The sequence below is a fragment of the Lactuca virosa genome, chromosome 8, assembly GCF_052849685.1.
Source record: "Lactuca virosa cultivar CGN04683 chromosome 8, Lactuca_virosa_CGN04683_v6, whole genome shotgun sequence".
Lineage (NCBI taxonomy): Eukaryota > Viridiplantae > Streptophyta > Magnoliopsida > Asterales > Asteraceae > Lactuca > Lactuca virosa.
Window position 1 is genome coordinate 83,221,968 of NC_136433.1, and position 16,534 is coordinate 83,238,501.

A 16,534-nucleotide genomic window follows, 5' to 3' on the forward strand; every position below is an offset into this window, starting at 1 on the left:
TAAATATTAGAAAATTTTAAACCTCTTTTTATAATGTTTTTAAAAAGAAAATCATTATTAATAATTTGTATAGTTTACCATGAGTGTTAATTCATGTTTTCGAATATCCTCCCACATAGATCTTGCATTTGACCTTTGTACATTTTTGTACGCTTTCAACAAAAAATAAAAAATATATAATAGGCATATAGGCAATGGTATTTGATTTGATAGATTTTTACCTTGAAAAGGTAAATTAATAGTCTGTTTGCTTATGACAGCTTTCAACAAAAATTAAAAAATATATAATAGGCATGCTTCTATTTTACACCTTGGTAACTTTATAATATAAGTTAAATATAAAAACTCTAATTCAAAACCTTGTAAATATAATAACAGAAAAAAAAATCAAGGTTCTTTAATTAATTTTTAATTATAATTTTGATAAGTAAATTGGTATAAAAAACTTCGTACATCACCAACGTCACGTTCGTATGCATCGTTCGTCAGACTAAAATTTTCTTTTAACAAATTTTTCTTTTAATTTTATATCATTGTTTTAATAACTTTAACATAACGTATATTATTATAGTGAGAATACAAACCACCTTTAAATATTTTGGGATATGTAAAATTAACAAAATAATTTGAATGATTATTTGTTATAGAGATACATTTTTAGATTATACATACTCCATTGTAACAATGTATACAATATTTTGAATGTTTTAGTCTAATAAGAACATAATCTATGAAAGAATAGCTAGAGTACCAGGAAAAATGCCAAAAACATGTAGATTATTATTATTATTTTACTTAACCAAACACTTTAATCAAAAACAATATTACTATAGAAAGGGGTTTTCTAAAGTACTCCCCTCTTTTTCCAATTCCACCTACTGATTTGACTTTTTGTTTTTTGTTGTTTTTTTTTTGTTTTTTTCTTATTTTGTTTTTTTGTTGTTTTTGATTCTTTTTTAATTTATTATTATTATTATTATTATTATTATTATTATTATTATTATTTTGCACAAAATTTTAACATTTGGACGAAATTATAAATTCGAACGGCTATATAAAGTCTGTTTTTAAATATTTTTTATATTTTAATATTAATATTATAATTATTATAAATTTCGAATAAAATTTTATAAATCGGGCATTATAAATTTGAATGACTATATAAAATCGGAACAAAAACAAAGTTTGTCCCTATTAATTACGGATATTAATTGGTACGGTATTACAATTGCGTGGTGCGTTATGCGGATTGAAATATTTTAGTTGAGCACTATACTATGTTTACGATTTTATATAGTCGTTCGTATTTATAATAATAATAAAAATAATAATATTAATATTAAAATATAAAAAAATATTAATAACCGATTTTATATAGCCGTTCGAATTTATAATGTCGTCCGAATGTTAAAATTTTGTGCGATATTTATAATAATAATAATAATAATAAAAAATAAAAAAGAATTAAAAATAACAAAAAAAAAACAAAAGAGGAAAAAAAACAACAAAAGAAAAAAAAATAAAAAAATGATGTCAACTCAAATGTCAAAAAATTGATTTGATTGATTTTAAGGGGGTAAATTTGGATAAGGGGGGTACTTATAGCACAACCCCTATAGAAAATGATACATAAACTATTACCAAGAAGAACAACAGTATTTATATTTTTCTCAATCAAGAAATTTATCCGAAAATAAGATCTATAGAGATGCAACAACAAACAAACTGGATTTACACTATACACATGAAACTATTACAACTTTTCTAAACCTTTATATTTTTTAATCTATACACAAACTTCGAAATCAATAAAAATGCATTATAAATCTGAAACTTTTTCACAACAACTACAAACAACATACATCTGAAATCATTTCCTTAAAACCTATACAAAACAAACAGATATCATAACCATCTTGCTCTCAAGATTTAAAAAACACACACACACACACATCTGAAATGTAGATATTATTTTAAATCTATACACCATGTTCTTCATCATGACAAACAGTTATGGATCTGCATATAAAACTTACAAATACATCAACAAAAATCGGATTTAAGGTTTTTAGAGAGAGAGAGAGAGAGAGTAGGAGGAAGAGGGAGATCGACTGTTTACAAACAACATCAAGCAGTAGATGTTCTTCAGTCGGGTTAAGCTACAACAACGTCAAGCAGCGGATGTTCTTGAGAGTGGAAAAGAGTATGGCGGCTTGAAAACGACAACATGTGGTGTTACTTAATGTTAGGTTTTAAGGAGCGAAGATTAACTGATAGGGCTTAGTAGGAACGACGGTGATGTAATGGTGCTAGGCGGTGGTGTTGTTGCGGCAACCGACGGTTAGGGTTTCTAGAGAGAGGAAATGAGAGTGATTAGGGTTTGTGGAAATTTGTTTCTTAGAGAGAGTGAACGTAATAATAATTCATATTAGCATTAGTATATATAATGAAAGAGAATGTTTGTTTGTTTAACCCTTACATTTTGATTGGATGTTTTTTTTCACATGGATCACAATCTCCACCATTTAAATTCATCTAAAGGTCAAAATTCAACCTCCTTGTTTTTAAGACTTAGTCTTAAAACTTTTGATCTTCCAATTATATATATATTATAAAGTAGTATAAGTATAAGTGTGTGTATATATATATATATATATATATATATATATATATATATATATAGGTTATTTTATTTACACTAATTATTGTGTTATTGTATGCATAAATGTGGGCCAATCATTTTACTTAATGTAAGAAAGTGATTAACATATATTATTAAATTAAAGATAATTGAAAAATACCATCTAATTTCATTCTAAGGGTATTTTAGACAATCGAGATAAATTTAAAAAAGGAAAATTCCATATTTTTGGGGATAATTAACTCTCTTGATTTTAAAATTCTAATTTTTTTAATTACTTTAATTTTAATTATAACGTAATTTTTATAATTAAACCCGATTTTATTCTGTTAGAATCAGATTCTCTACAAATTTCAGTATACATGTTTCTATTAGAATGATATTCTATGCGAATGCCAACACCGACTAATAAATACATTTTTGGATACAACTTCAAATTTTTCATTACATTCTTAAAAAAGTAAAAACTTTATATAATAGTCTATGACAATGAAATACTCACTAATAACAAATAAAATTATGTATATTATTCGACCTTAATATTCTAGCAGAATATATTATTACATATACTTCTATCATTCTATTGTATATTATTCTATCAGAAGAATAGCTCTTTCCTTGATCATCCATGAAATTATACATTTAACGAAAATAACTGTCATGAATCAAATCATGTAAGAATAATATTCTCTGAGAATGCTTAGAATCACTTTCAAATTTGCGGTCCGTTCTTCAAGCATCAACTTCTGTCAAAACAAAACCAAATTGTAGTTTAGATTCCAACAGAACTGGAATTCATGATTCCATTCCAATAGAATTGGAATTCATGATTCCATTTCAGAAACATTGACGAGCTCTTGAGAAAACAAAGCAAAAATCTTTGCAACGCTTTTCATTTGTAGAAGAAAAATTGACACAACATTAACATGCAACATACAAAAAAATTATGAGTTTATTACCATCCATACTTGGCTTGTGTTTCTGCTTTTGTGAGAAAGCCTTTTGAGCGCCTTTCTGCCAATTCCATCTCTTTAGATCTCATATCAAAGTATAAAGATCCAATCTGATGTTTCCTGTTGTGCAGCTTCGTTGGCTTCCCCTTCCCTGAAGAAGCCGGCTGAAAATAATCCAGAATAGGAGACTATAAGTACAATTCTAAAACATCAAAAACATTTTCAATCTTACAAATTGAAACAGGGTTCTTACTTCTTACTATGAGACCAAGAAAATATAACCAATTACCTGATATGAGGGCCCAAAAGCTATTCCAGTTGATTTGACTTGGTCTTCTCGTGGTCGATTCTTCATCCCGACTAACCTTAATTATCTCATGCGGAATCTCATTCCTACCTCTCTTGCCACTTCTCTTGCCAGGAACCCTCGTCATATTTTGTATAGCGGTTGCTTCTGAAATTTCTGGCTGCATATTTCTGTCAATCCAAATTTCTAAAAACCCTAATTCCCAAAATTCAATTGAATCCCCACCTGTCGTCGGACCCTCTTCTGGTCTCACCCCTCGCTATTAGAATCAGAAGAGAGTAAGCGGAGAGTTGCTAATCAACCCTTGCTGCCCTCGCTTCACCCTCCTCTCCATCCGATTCAGTCGATTAAACCACCTAAAACACCCCCTTGGAGATCAGCGATCTTCTTTGCCTTCCCCATTCGTGTGGCTGCTGATCGGGCCAGAAAGAAAAGAAAGAAAACGCCGGTGATAGTCGGTTTTGTAGTCCATGATTTAAATTGGAGAGATTAGGTCAATACCATGATTATAGGGATTAATTTTGGAAGTTACTAAACAAATTACTAAATTACCCTTATTTATTTATATAATTATATAATTTTTTATTTAATTTTGATTGGCCCACATTTATGCATACGATAACACAATACTTAGTTTAGACAAATGAACCTAGCTATATATATATATATATATATATATATATATATATATATATATATATATATATATATATGGCTAGGTTATTTTGTTTTCTTACATCTATTGTGTGCCCGTAAGTACAATTCTGGACCAATCAATGAATAAAATCAATTGACATGATCTGAGGGTCTACGGTATTACAATAGGGTAACATATACCATATAATCACACAAATTTCAACAGAATGGTGTTTTGGTTAATTAACCTATATTAAAAAAGGAAATTCCGGATTTTAAGGGATAATTAATTTCCTTTTTTTTTAAATCTGAATTTTTTAAATTAATTCAAATTTAATTCTATTATAATTTCTAATACTAACCGATTTTATTCTGTCAGAATGATAGAGAGCCAACATAAACTAGTAAATATATATTCGATTTTATTCTTATAGAATATGGTTCATTCAATATATTTTTTATAATTAACATGCTTAAAGAATTATACAACATATTATGAAGAATATCATTTTCTAAAGAATACGGATTTTATTTTTTAAAAATCACTAATTACATTAATGCGTAAAGAATAAGACTAAACAATTAGTACATTCATTCTGAAAAAGAAATGATTACTAATGGTTTAAGAATTACATTTATTCTTAAAGATTAAAACTAATAATGGTTAAAAAAATAAAAATAAAAACATAAAAATCTAACAAAAACACTTTATACATTCTGGCAGAATACATTATGCTAGAATACTCTCGTTCTTCATGTTTTCTTCTTTTTCCACATCAATGACAGCCTCTTCAAAATCTATATCCACAAAGAAAACATAATCAACTTTAAAATATTAAAACTTTTAGTATATTTTAAAAGAATAAAACTATAAATTCTAATAGAATGTGTTAGACATTAAAGACTTTTAATTTATTCTAACAAAATGTAATACTCGAGTCACTTGATCAAGTATTCCCCGAGTCACTTGATCCAAATAATCGACTTAATATAATTACAATGATTCTAGAGCCTACATTGTAGCTAACACAGAGGACAATACGTTGGGAAAAGGTCATATTATTACAAGCAAGAATGTGGGAAATATGACAGTTCAAAGATCACAAATTTTCTGAACAAAGTAAAAGTGCTACAAATATAGCTGTAACATCCAATGTTCGAAGCATTGTAACTCAGTCAATATTAATCCAATTAAAATGACTTCAGAACCTAACTTGTAGCTAACACAAAGAAGAACATGCAGAAAAAAATTTCAAATCATTCCAAGCTAGTATGAGAGAGATATGATAGTTCAAATATTACAAAAAAAAATTGGCTGAAATATTTGATTCAAACATTTTAGCAAACAATTGGCGGACAAAATCGGATGCTCAGATCTTTATACTCCATTTGATGAAACATACAACATATGTAATTAATAAAGACATGAATCTGACTAAATTTACAATAAAAGAGTGTATACCTTCAAATACTAACGAGTAATTTGAGGTTCCATGCCATAAAATCGAGATTCCATTCTGACAGAATTAGAACTTGATCTTCCATTCTGGCAGAATTGTTGTCAGATACACCCATAATAAAAAATTTATGGTAATTATCTAATCAAGACCACTGCTCTGTACATAAAAATTATACTTTTAATTTTTTGAATTTCTTGTTGGAGCAAAAGCCTTCAAATTTCTTGTTAGTAAGAAAACTAAAAACATAAACAAAAAAAGAAAGTTTCAACCAAACTATAGGGTTAGAAATTAACCCCATAATCTGGTTTCTTTTTCCTTCATCCCCAAAGTCATGTTTAGGGTTAGAAATCATCCCCATAATGCTTTGCTAAAAGGTTTTCAATCAATTCTTACACTATCATTTACCATGTTTTCTTTCTTTTCCATATTAAAATGCAAAAAGCTATTCATTCTATGCATACCACATGGTTAGATTCTTCAGATTCTCTTTTAGGCATTTCAACAAACATTTGTTAGGCATTATCATCAAACAAGCCAAAATTCATGTAAAAACAAGTGTAAAAATTGATTGAAAACCTCAGTTGAAACACATGTAAAAAACAATTAGATTTACATAAAGAAAACTAGAATTAAAACACTCATTGCTAGTAATTCTGACAGAATGCATACCACATGGTTATATTTTTTATATTCTCTTTCAGTCATTTCAACAAACACATGTTAGGCATTATCATCAAACAAGCCAAAATTCATGTAAAAAAACAGGTGTAAGAACTGATTGAAAACCTCGGTTGAAACACATGTAAAAAACAAATAGATTTACAGAAAAAAAAAAAACTAGAAATTATAATAATGAGAGAACAAGGCTCACCTTTTCCATAAATCCCGATACTACATCCCCAACTTTTGAAATGGCAGCCAAAAGATCTTCTTCGCAGTCGTACCATAATAGGAACGAGAATGAAGGAGGGATGGAGAAAAACTTCTCACGTTGATAAAGGGATGCAAGTTTTGTAGTGTTTATTCACTTATTTTAGGATATATTAATTGAATTATTCATTTACCATAATTAAATATACTAACATTACCATTATACCCTTATTTATTTATTTAATTATTTTATTATTTCCTGAATTCTCATTGGTACATACATGCACACAATAGTTGTCAGGAACATTTGAACCTATCTCTCTCTCTCTCTCTCTCTCTCTATATATATATATATATATATATATATATATATATATATATATATATATATATATATATATATAGAGAGAGAGAGAGAGAGAGAGCTAAGTTCAAATATTTCTAGCAACTATTATGTGCATGTATGCACCAATGAGAATTCAGGAAATAATTAAATCATTAATACATAATAAAAGGGTATAAGAGTAATCTACACTATAATTAATTATGGTAAAAGAAAACAAAATCAATTAATATTTCATTAATTTAGGTTATCAGTTTCATAAACCTATAACACCACCACCGATTCCCCCTCTTTCTCTAAAAATCATCGTCTAGAACCACCAATCATCTCGTTCTCTCTTCACGGACTCGAAAACCCTTCTCCTCTCCTTATTTCGACACCACCAGAGCAGTAGCACCACCTCACAACACCGTAGAACCACCAACTTTATGGATCGGAGAACAAGGGGCTTTAACAGTGCTTGGCGACCAAACAATTTCCCCTAGGTGCGAAATTTCTAAGGCTCGAAAAACCCTCTGATAGAAGGTGGTTTCAGAATCGTTTTCCTTTTATTCATATGGCATCGACATTGTTATTGGTTGTCGTATTCTTATTCAGTGTTGTTTCTTTTCCACTTGTTTCTGCCGAGAAGATGAGAACTTTTGTGAGTTTTTTCATTCTTTAAAATTTCTCCAACTTCATCTGTATCTATGTCACACCCCCGAACCAGAACGGCGGAAACGTCCGGGGGCGGGTGACTTCATCTTGTAATATCATCACAGTGTATATAAATGAATCAAAGACAACATCATCATTGTACATAAAATATAAAAACCATCATTGTTTACATCAAGTATTGTATCACATATTACATCCCAAAATATTAAGTGTATGATGGAAACAAAAAAAAATACAACAAAAGTCCACATGTTCTTGATGACCGACCTGCTTAACGAGTCCCTGAGAATACAGGTTATTTTGAAACGTCAACATATATAATGTTGGTGAGTTCATAAGCATGTTTGTGTAAAAAGTTTTGTATCATTTGTAAACACCAGAAAATCCGATATTTTCCGTAAAAATGGTTTAAGAGTTTTGTTTCAAATCTTGTATTATAACATGTGTGTTCATATTTTTGAAAATGTATAAAGAGAGAGTTCCAGAAAATCCTATATTTTCTATTGTAAGTAAAATGTAATGTATAATGTATTTTCTCAGAAAATCTGATATTTTCTACTTGTAAAAGTGTTGTAGTCTTAAAACCCTAAGACCGAAAAATGGTGTTTGTATGGTTTCGTATCAGCATTAAAGTATATGTATTCCATAAAGTTTATAGTGTTTGGTAATCTCTATGTGAGTCGTTATAACCATGCTTGATGTGACTGATATGTTTGTCATGACGTTTTTTAGGCGTCGCTTGTTTAAGGTAAGATATTTGTCACCCTAGACAGGCCTAGTCTAGCTGTAGCGAACAGCGCAGGTGTGGGGTTGTCAATCCCGTATAGATTTATACACAAACTCTCGCTCTCCCTCCAGGAGACTCTGGTTGTAGTTATAACTACAGGACTTAAGGTTGTACACTAGGTAGGTACGGATGAAGGCGTGTCTCACAAGAACCTTAACTAAAATTACGCGAACAGTGTATCACATTGTTTACCGTTTTAAAATAATGTTTCGAGTATGCATTTGATTACAAAACATTGGTGATGAAAATACCATTTGTTTTTATCAAAGTGTCGAGTATTGTTTGTTATTGGCCCGATTAACATAAAATGTGTTGTGAGGCCCAATAAGAAAATCAATGGGCCTATAAGGCCCAAATAACATGTAATGAGAACACAAGGCCCAATAAGCATGTAAATAGGTATTTAAGGCCCAATAAACATGAAATGAATATACGAGGCCCATCAAACGTGTAAATGGGTCAATAAGGCCCAATAAACATGTAATAAGTATACAAGGCCCAATTAAAGTGAAAATGACGTAATTAGCTCGTTTGTTATTATAATGCTTGTTTTAGCTCAATTACTACCAAAATGACATAAAAGGGCCACTTTTGTTAAAAATGACATTCTTGGCCCATAAAGTCGAGAATTTACAATTAAGGCCCATTTTTTTTTGTAAAAATGACATTCTTGGCCTATTTAGCCAACAATTTACATTAGAGGTCCATTTTTTATAAAAACGACATTTTAAGTCCATAAAGGCCAAAAATTTCATTTTAGGCCCATGAAACCGTGAATTTCTAAATAAGGCCCATTTTTAGGAAAAATGACCATTTTTGCCCATTAAAACCGAGAAGGCCCAAAAGAAGCCCATTTTTTCAAAAATAACACTTTTGACCTCCATAAAATCGTGAATGTCATAAAACCCATATTTTTCAAAAAAAATGACTCTTTTGGTCCCTCTAAAACCGTGAGTATCATAAAAAGGCACACTTTTTGTTTATTTGTCAAATATGGCCCCTCATTAGGTTTTCTTTTGTTTTAAAGTATCTTTTAACATGTTTTATCTTTTCAACAACATAATGAGTTACATAAAGTAACTTATTTTCCTAAGATCTTCAAGACTTGGAAATATATCAAGTTTATGAGGTTTTAACATAGATTCATAACATATTTGCACAACACATCATGAAAATACACACAAGCATGCATAAATACTTAGATATAACACAAAACCAACTTGTATTCTCCCCCAAAACATAGTAAAACCGAAATCAAGGGGGTATGAAGCTCACCTTGGGTGATGGATCGGTTTTGATGAAGAAATGAAAGAAGGTGGAGGTGTTTTCGGCCTTGGATGCTTCTTTGGGAAGATCTTCGAAAACAAGATGATTCTAGGAGCATAAACACGAGAATGATGTTGTTTTGGGGAAAGATCTTGGCATAGATGGAGTTAATCAACTTAAGTGTGAAGTAACTTACCTAGTATGTGAGTTTGAAGAACCTTCTTGAGCACACACACACACACTCACGAAAATTGAAGGGAAGGGATGAGGGAATTTCCTTTGAGTTTGAGGGAGATTGAGGGAGTTGTAAGTGAGTTTGGAGTGAAACGTGAGAATGGTGAGGGTTAAGATATTTGGCCGAGAATAAGAAGAGAATAAAGAGATAGAAGTTTAGGTCTTTACTTAATGGTTAATCACATATTGATCTAGATATTTGGTGGACATTTTGCATGGATGTCCTCCATGTAAAAAGTATATGGCACCATTAGAATTAATACAACCTTTTCTCTTTTTTTTAACATATATTGGGCCGAGAATTAGAGAGGGAAGGAAAGAAAAATACATTGGGCTTAAATTTATGTGTAATTGATATTGTATTGGCCCATTAGGGATTTTCGATCCATATAGGCCCACATATGAGTTTATGGCCCAAAAGAGTAAAAGGGATGGGTTTTCGGCCCAATGAGATTAAATAAGTGATTTTTGGCCCAATAAGGCCCATGAAGAGTCTTATGGCCCAAAATACTATTGCTTAATTGTGACAACCCGAAATTTTTGGATCAAGCAAGGTTTAAATGGTAACCTTATGACAAGGAAAACCTTGGAAACCATTAGAGCATCAATGCTTGTATATGGAAGCATACAGCTTGGAAGTCACATGTAAGGTAACCTCTTGAAAGTAAACAAGTTTAGCAAGGCAAACTAGATGAATGAATTGGAATAAGAATTTTGGATTAAAAGATTATATATTAGTATTAATCTTAGTCTCCCAACTACCTTAGAACATGGAAGGCCATAAGAATAATGACTTAAGCCAACATATATGGATCAATATGTGTAACAAGTTTTGTGGAACCATGATTGAATGCAACCTTGGCTAGTTAACAAGAAAACACACATTAGACACCTTGTATGGAAGTTTTAGCACAATATCCCACTAAGGCCATCACCCTTGAATGCATACTAGGTAAAAACTTAAGCACACTTAAGGAAACTACCCAAGAACCGTGAACACATTAAAGGATTCATGCTTGGCCGTAAACCCCCTTAATGGGCCATCCTTTGGCCGTGAACACCATAAGGGACCCTTACTTGGGCGTAAACTCCTTAAGGAGGCAAGCTTTGGGCGTAAGCTCCATGGTGGACCACCTAGGGGGCGTAAACACTTTAAAGAACCAACATTTGGGGCTTAAACTCCTTAGGAAACAATTACTTAGGCGTAAACACCTTCCTAGGGAGCATCTTTGGCGTAAACACCTTTCTAAGAGCATCTTGGGCATAAACACTTAGATATTTTAAAGTGTTTACAGATTATGAATTGTCTTTTGCCACTTTCCCATGCAAATCTCAGTAAAACATGTTTTAACCATCAATAACAAAGCTTTATCCATCAGTAATCCAAGCAAATATCAAATCATCTCCTTATCCCTTAAGATGAACGTAAACCCCACTCCCTATTTCACAAAACTCATTTTCACTTACTGAGAAGTCCGTGAACGCTCTCAAATAATTCAAGCCAAGTTCCAGGAATCTTATTTCTTCACAAACTCTTCTAAATCCTTGCAAGTATTTCGTGCCTAGCTAGAGATTTTGCACATTACTTTGTTGAAATTCTTCCTAATCACACATAAATTTATTTGTTAACAACCTTAGGGTATCAAAGTCTCCAAGAAATTCATCAAACACTCCAAGTATTCTAGGCTCCAAACTTTGACCTCATCACTTCCACTACACATTTTCTCTACCCAAGGTGAGCTTCATACCCCACTCTTTTCAAGTTTTTCATTTTTTTTGGGGGGGGGGGGAGGGGAATACAAGTCAAATATTGTTTAAATCCTTGGATAATTGCATGCACCCATAAGTTTATATGTTTATGTGTGTTGAAATGTTATTATTTCATGTTAATACTCCATAAACTTGAGATTTTACAAGTCTCATGTAGTTAGAACTAAGTTATTTTTGAATAGATCTACATATTTTGGTATTATGTTAAAAATAAAATAAAGTTACCAGGTAAGAATATGATGAGTTGGTAAACTTGTGGTTAAAAATACTTTTACCACTAAAACTTGTGCAAATATTGAAACATAATAGATTTCTTGGATTTATAAGAGGTTTTGGTGGAACTAGTGACAATATTTTAGTCACAACAAAAATAGAATATTTTGTTTACAAAGATCTCAACAAAATTTTGGGTATGTCAAAACACCCTACAAAACTTGGTTATCTTTCTGAAAATAAATGTTGCTAGTAAAACAATCATGTTATGTTGATACCATTTCAAGGGTTTTAAACTTAGAACATTATGTCATATTCATAACCTATTGCAAGTTGATAAACTATTAGTGATTATTTATAGTTATCAATATAAATAATTTTATCAAGTCGATATACAAAACAGAGTTTTTATGACAGATATATTTGCGTGTCATAAACTGTCCATCATAAAACGTTCAGAAATACAAGTGATAAGTTGTATGTCATAAAGCTGTAAACGCATGTCATAAAGCTGCAGTCATGACTTTACACAAGGAAAACATTATTTGCATTATTTAATAATGGGAGTCAAAACTCGCGTAAATTTCGTTAAGGCTCTTGTGAGATTTGTTTTGTCTTCACCGTACCTACCTAGTGTACATTGTAAGTCATATAGTTATAACCAGAGTCTCCTGGAGGGGGAGCGAAATAATTGTGTATAGATCTATACGGGGTTGACACCCCACACCTGTGCTGTTCGCTACAGCTAGACATGCCAGTCTAAGGTGATAGATATCTTTCATAGTAGCTGACGCCTGAAGAACGTCAGGACAGGCGTTCTCGTCATATTAGTATGGTTATAACGACTCACATAGAGTAGGGTCCTATTAACATTGGAATTTACAAAGAATATACACTCCATTTGTTTTATAAGATACAAAACTATGTTTCGTATATTTTGTAAACTGATTTCACAACTTCGGTCTTAGGGTTTTAAGACCACAACATCTTTTATATACAGAAAATATAGGATATTCTGGGAACACCCTCTTTTCAGAAACAACAATGGAAAACTAAAGAACATGCATGCAATTATACACGATTTTGGAATGAGACTCACAAACTACTTTTTATAAGAAAATATTGGATTTTCTGGAGTTTTACAACTTACTATGAACAAAGATATTACAAAGTTTTCTTACAAAAAAATGCTTATGAAATCACCAACTGTTTAGTTGACGCTTTTCAAAACGAATTGTATTCTCAGGGATCTAGTAGACAAGTATTCACCACGTTCGAGGCCTAGCGTCGCTGCATTATGGTATTTCTACTTTTGTTATTCGTGTTCAACTTTTGATTAAAACAAGTGTTGTAAACAATGTAAACTTGATATTAATGTATGAATGTTTGTGTTGCTATGTTTCATTTATATTCAATTGTTATGATACTGTACAATGACGTCATCCGCCCCCGGACGTTTCCGCCGTTCCGGTTCGGGGGTGTGACATTAATGAATGTGGGTCCAATTAGGGCCCAAATAAGGGTTTTTGGCCCAAAAGAACCAAGTTGATGGGTTACTGGCCCATTAGGCCCAATAAGAGAATTACTGGTCCAATAAGAGGTTTGAACCGGGAAGTTAGAGTTTCAAGCTCAAGGTTGGGTGAATACAGCGTAATGAATTAGGTTTAGAGCTTGCACATATGAGTTTTGATTTGAATTGTCATTTTTGAATGAATAACATGTATAACCTCACACTTAGGGTTACAAGATATATCAAAGGTTAATTACACATGGACAAAATTTCGTAGCCTTAAAATACTAGTTGTGACAATCTATGTGCAAGTTCCAAATATATTTTACAACTCTTTGGATGAAATTGGATTAAATAGTTTGTCTAATAATCAATGTGTTAAATTATTGATGTGCTTGTTCATTTTGGGTTCAAATTTTTTTTAGAGTGAATAATCAACAGTTTTGTATTTAAATCTTGTTTTCTCTATTTTTTATTATTGTTTTTACTTTATTATCAATTACAAAAATCTCATTGTATATGTTCTGGGAACCAAAATCTCATTGTCTTTGCATTGTCTATTTCTTCATTGGACCTTTATCAGCCCTAATTTCTTCATTTGTTTTTGATATTTGATTGTTCTAAATTTGTCTTTGATGAAAAGGGACATTCTATCAGAATTTGCATGAAAAGGGTTAAGTAAGGGATTTTTTTTCATATCAGAATGCAAACACATGTTCATTCTATGAGAATATAAATATTACATAAAACATGTGTTGCTAGTAATTCTGACAGAATACATTTATACATGCTTTAGAATGTTTATACATATAGAAGAAAAGACTATGATTTAAGTGCATTATGCAATGTATTCTGTCAAAATTTATTTATATAAACGCATTCTGTTAGAATTTCTTTGAAAATGTTTGTTAACAACAAATATATTTGCTTAACTGGTAATACTAACGAGTAATGAATCTTATTCTTTCAGAATGACATGGAGAAGGAATTCAATATTGATCATACTAGATGAAGATATCGAGTTCAACAACAAGTATATATGCGAAGAATTACATTCTTACGATAATACATCACATTTCCGTAAGAATAGTTTGAATCAACTGGATTATCTGGACTATTGAAGAACAAACGTGTATTTTAGCAAAATGTGTTCTGTCATAACGTATAAAGCGTTTCTTAAGAATAATATTCTTTCAGAATTAATTAGTGTTTTTCTTAGATTTTAATGTTTTTTTTTCTTTTTTAACCATTCTTAGTTTTAATCTTTAAGAATAATGTAATTCTTAAACCGTTATTAGTCATATTTTTTTTAGAATGAATGTAATAATTGTTTATAGTCTTATTCTTTATGAATTAATGTTATTCTTGATAATATGTGGTATAATTCTTTAAGAATATTAAATATAAAAAATATCTTGAATGAAACCATATCCCACAAGAACAAAATCGAAAATATATTTCATAGTTTATGGTTAACGTTGTCATTCTGACGGAATAAAATAGGTTATTATTAAAATATATATTAAAATTAAATTTGAATTAATTTAAAAAATCCAGATTTTTAAAAATAAGTGAATTAATTATCCCTTAAAATCTGAAAATTTCCTTTTTTTAATATAGGTTAATTAACCAAAATACACTTATGCTGAAATTTGAGTGATTATATGGTGCATGTTACCCTATTGTACTATCATAGACTCTCAGATCATAAATTGTGATTCTATTCCATCTGGTGGTCCAGATTTGTGATTACGGGCACACAATAGTTAGTGAAAACAAAATAACCTACGCCTATATATATATATATATATATATATATATATATATATATATATATATATATATATATATATATATATATATATATATAAGATTGGCAGAAGCTAAAAATGTTCCTGTTGATAAGATGGGTTGGGTGGTTTTGGAACTCAAATTGAAGTAAAAAATGTGTTGGATTCTGTGAAGATTGATGTTATAAATGTCATCCAACAAAGAGAGTTATCTGAGAGATGGTGTTTTTGCGTTGTCTGATTCAATTCGTGAAGAATTCTCCATCACAAATACAAAAGATGTAGGTGATTCAATTCGTGAAGAATTCTCCATCACAAATACAAAAGATGTAGGTTTGGTCGTGTTTAGAATTCCATAAAATGTAGCAAATTAACATAGCAAGAAACCACCAAATAGGATTTTCATACGGTACTAACGAGTCTGTTTCTTAATAGCAAGGGTTTTATTGGGCGAAAGGTTCTCCAGCAACGCGTAGGAGGGATATGAGGGTTCATTGTGTGCCTGGTGGAAAGACTTCCACCGTTTGTAGTGGGGCAAGCCTGCAAGGGTTGTATCTGGTGTGTGGTGGTGCAAGGTTGTCTACGATGGTTATTTATATAACCAAGAAGAAGAACAACAAATTATCCCATTTGTCTATTTTTAGTTATTCAACTTATTTTTATATACTTTTAGGTAATGAACTGTTCAAAATTGTCTCATTTTAGTCTCTTCAACCGGCTGTAACCCTTAACATGCTCACATGACATTTTCAAGGGAAATTTTTAAATTGACCAACAAACTATTTTATTTGTACATTTTTAATCACTCAAAATTTTGGATTATTACTGATTTTAGGTGTGAGACCCGTATATTACACGAGTTTATTAAAAATAAATATTTAATATCAATATTTAATTTATAAAATAACACTTTTACATAACATAATGTAATCTTTTGGAACATTTATAAAAGAAATCAAATATTCTTTAGAACATTTATGAGACTTTATTATCAAATTAATCAAGGTTGTAGAACTCGTTACTCGGTACCTGTTCGGTCGACTACCGAGTAGCGAGTACTCGGGAGTACCCGGGAGTACTCGGGAGTACCCGGGAGT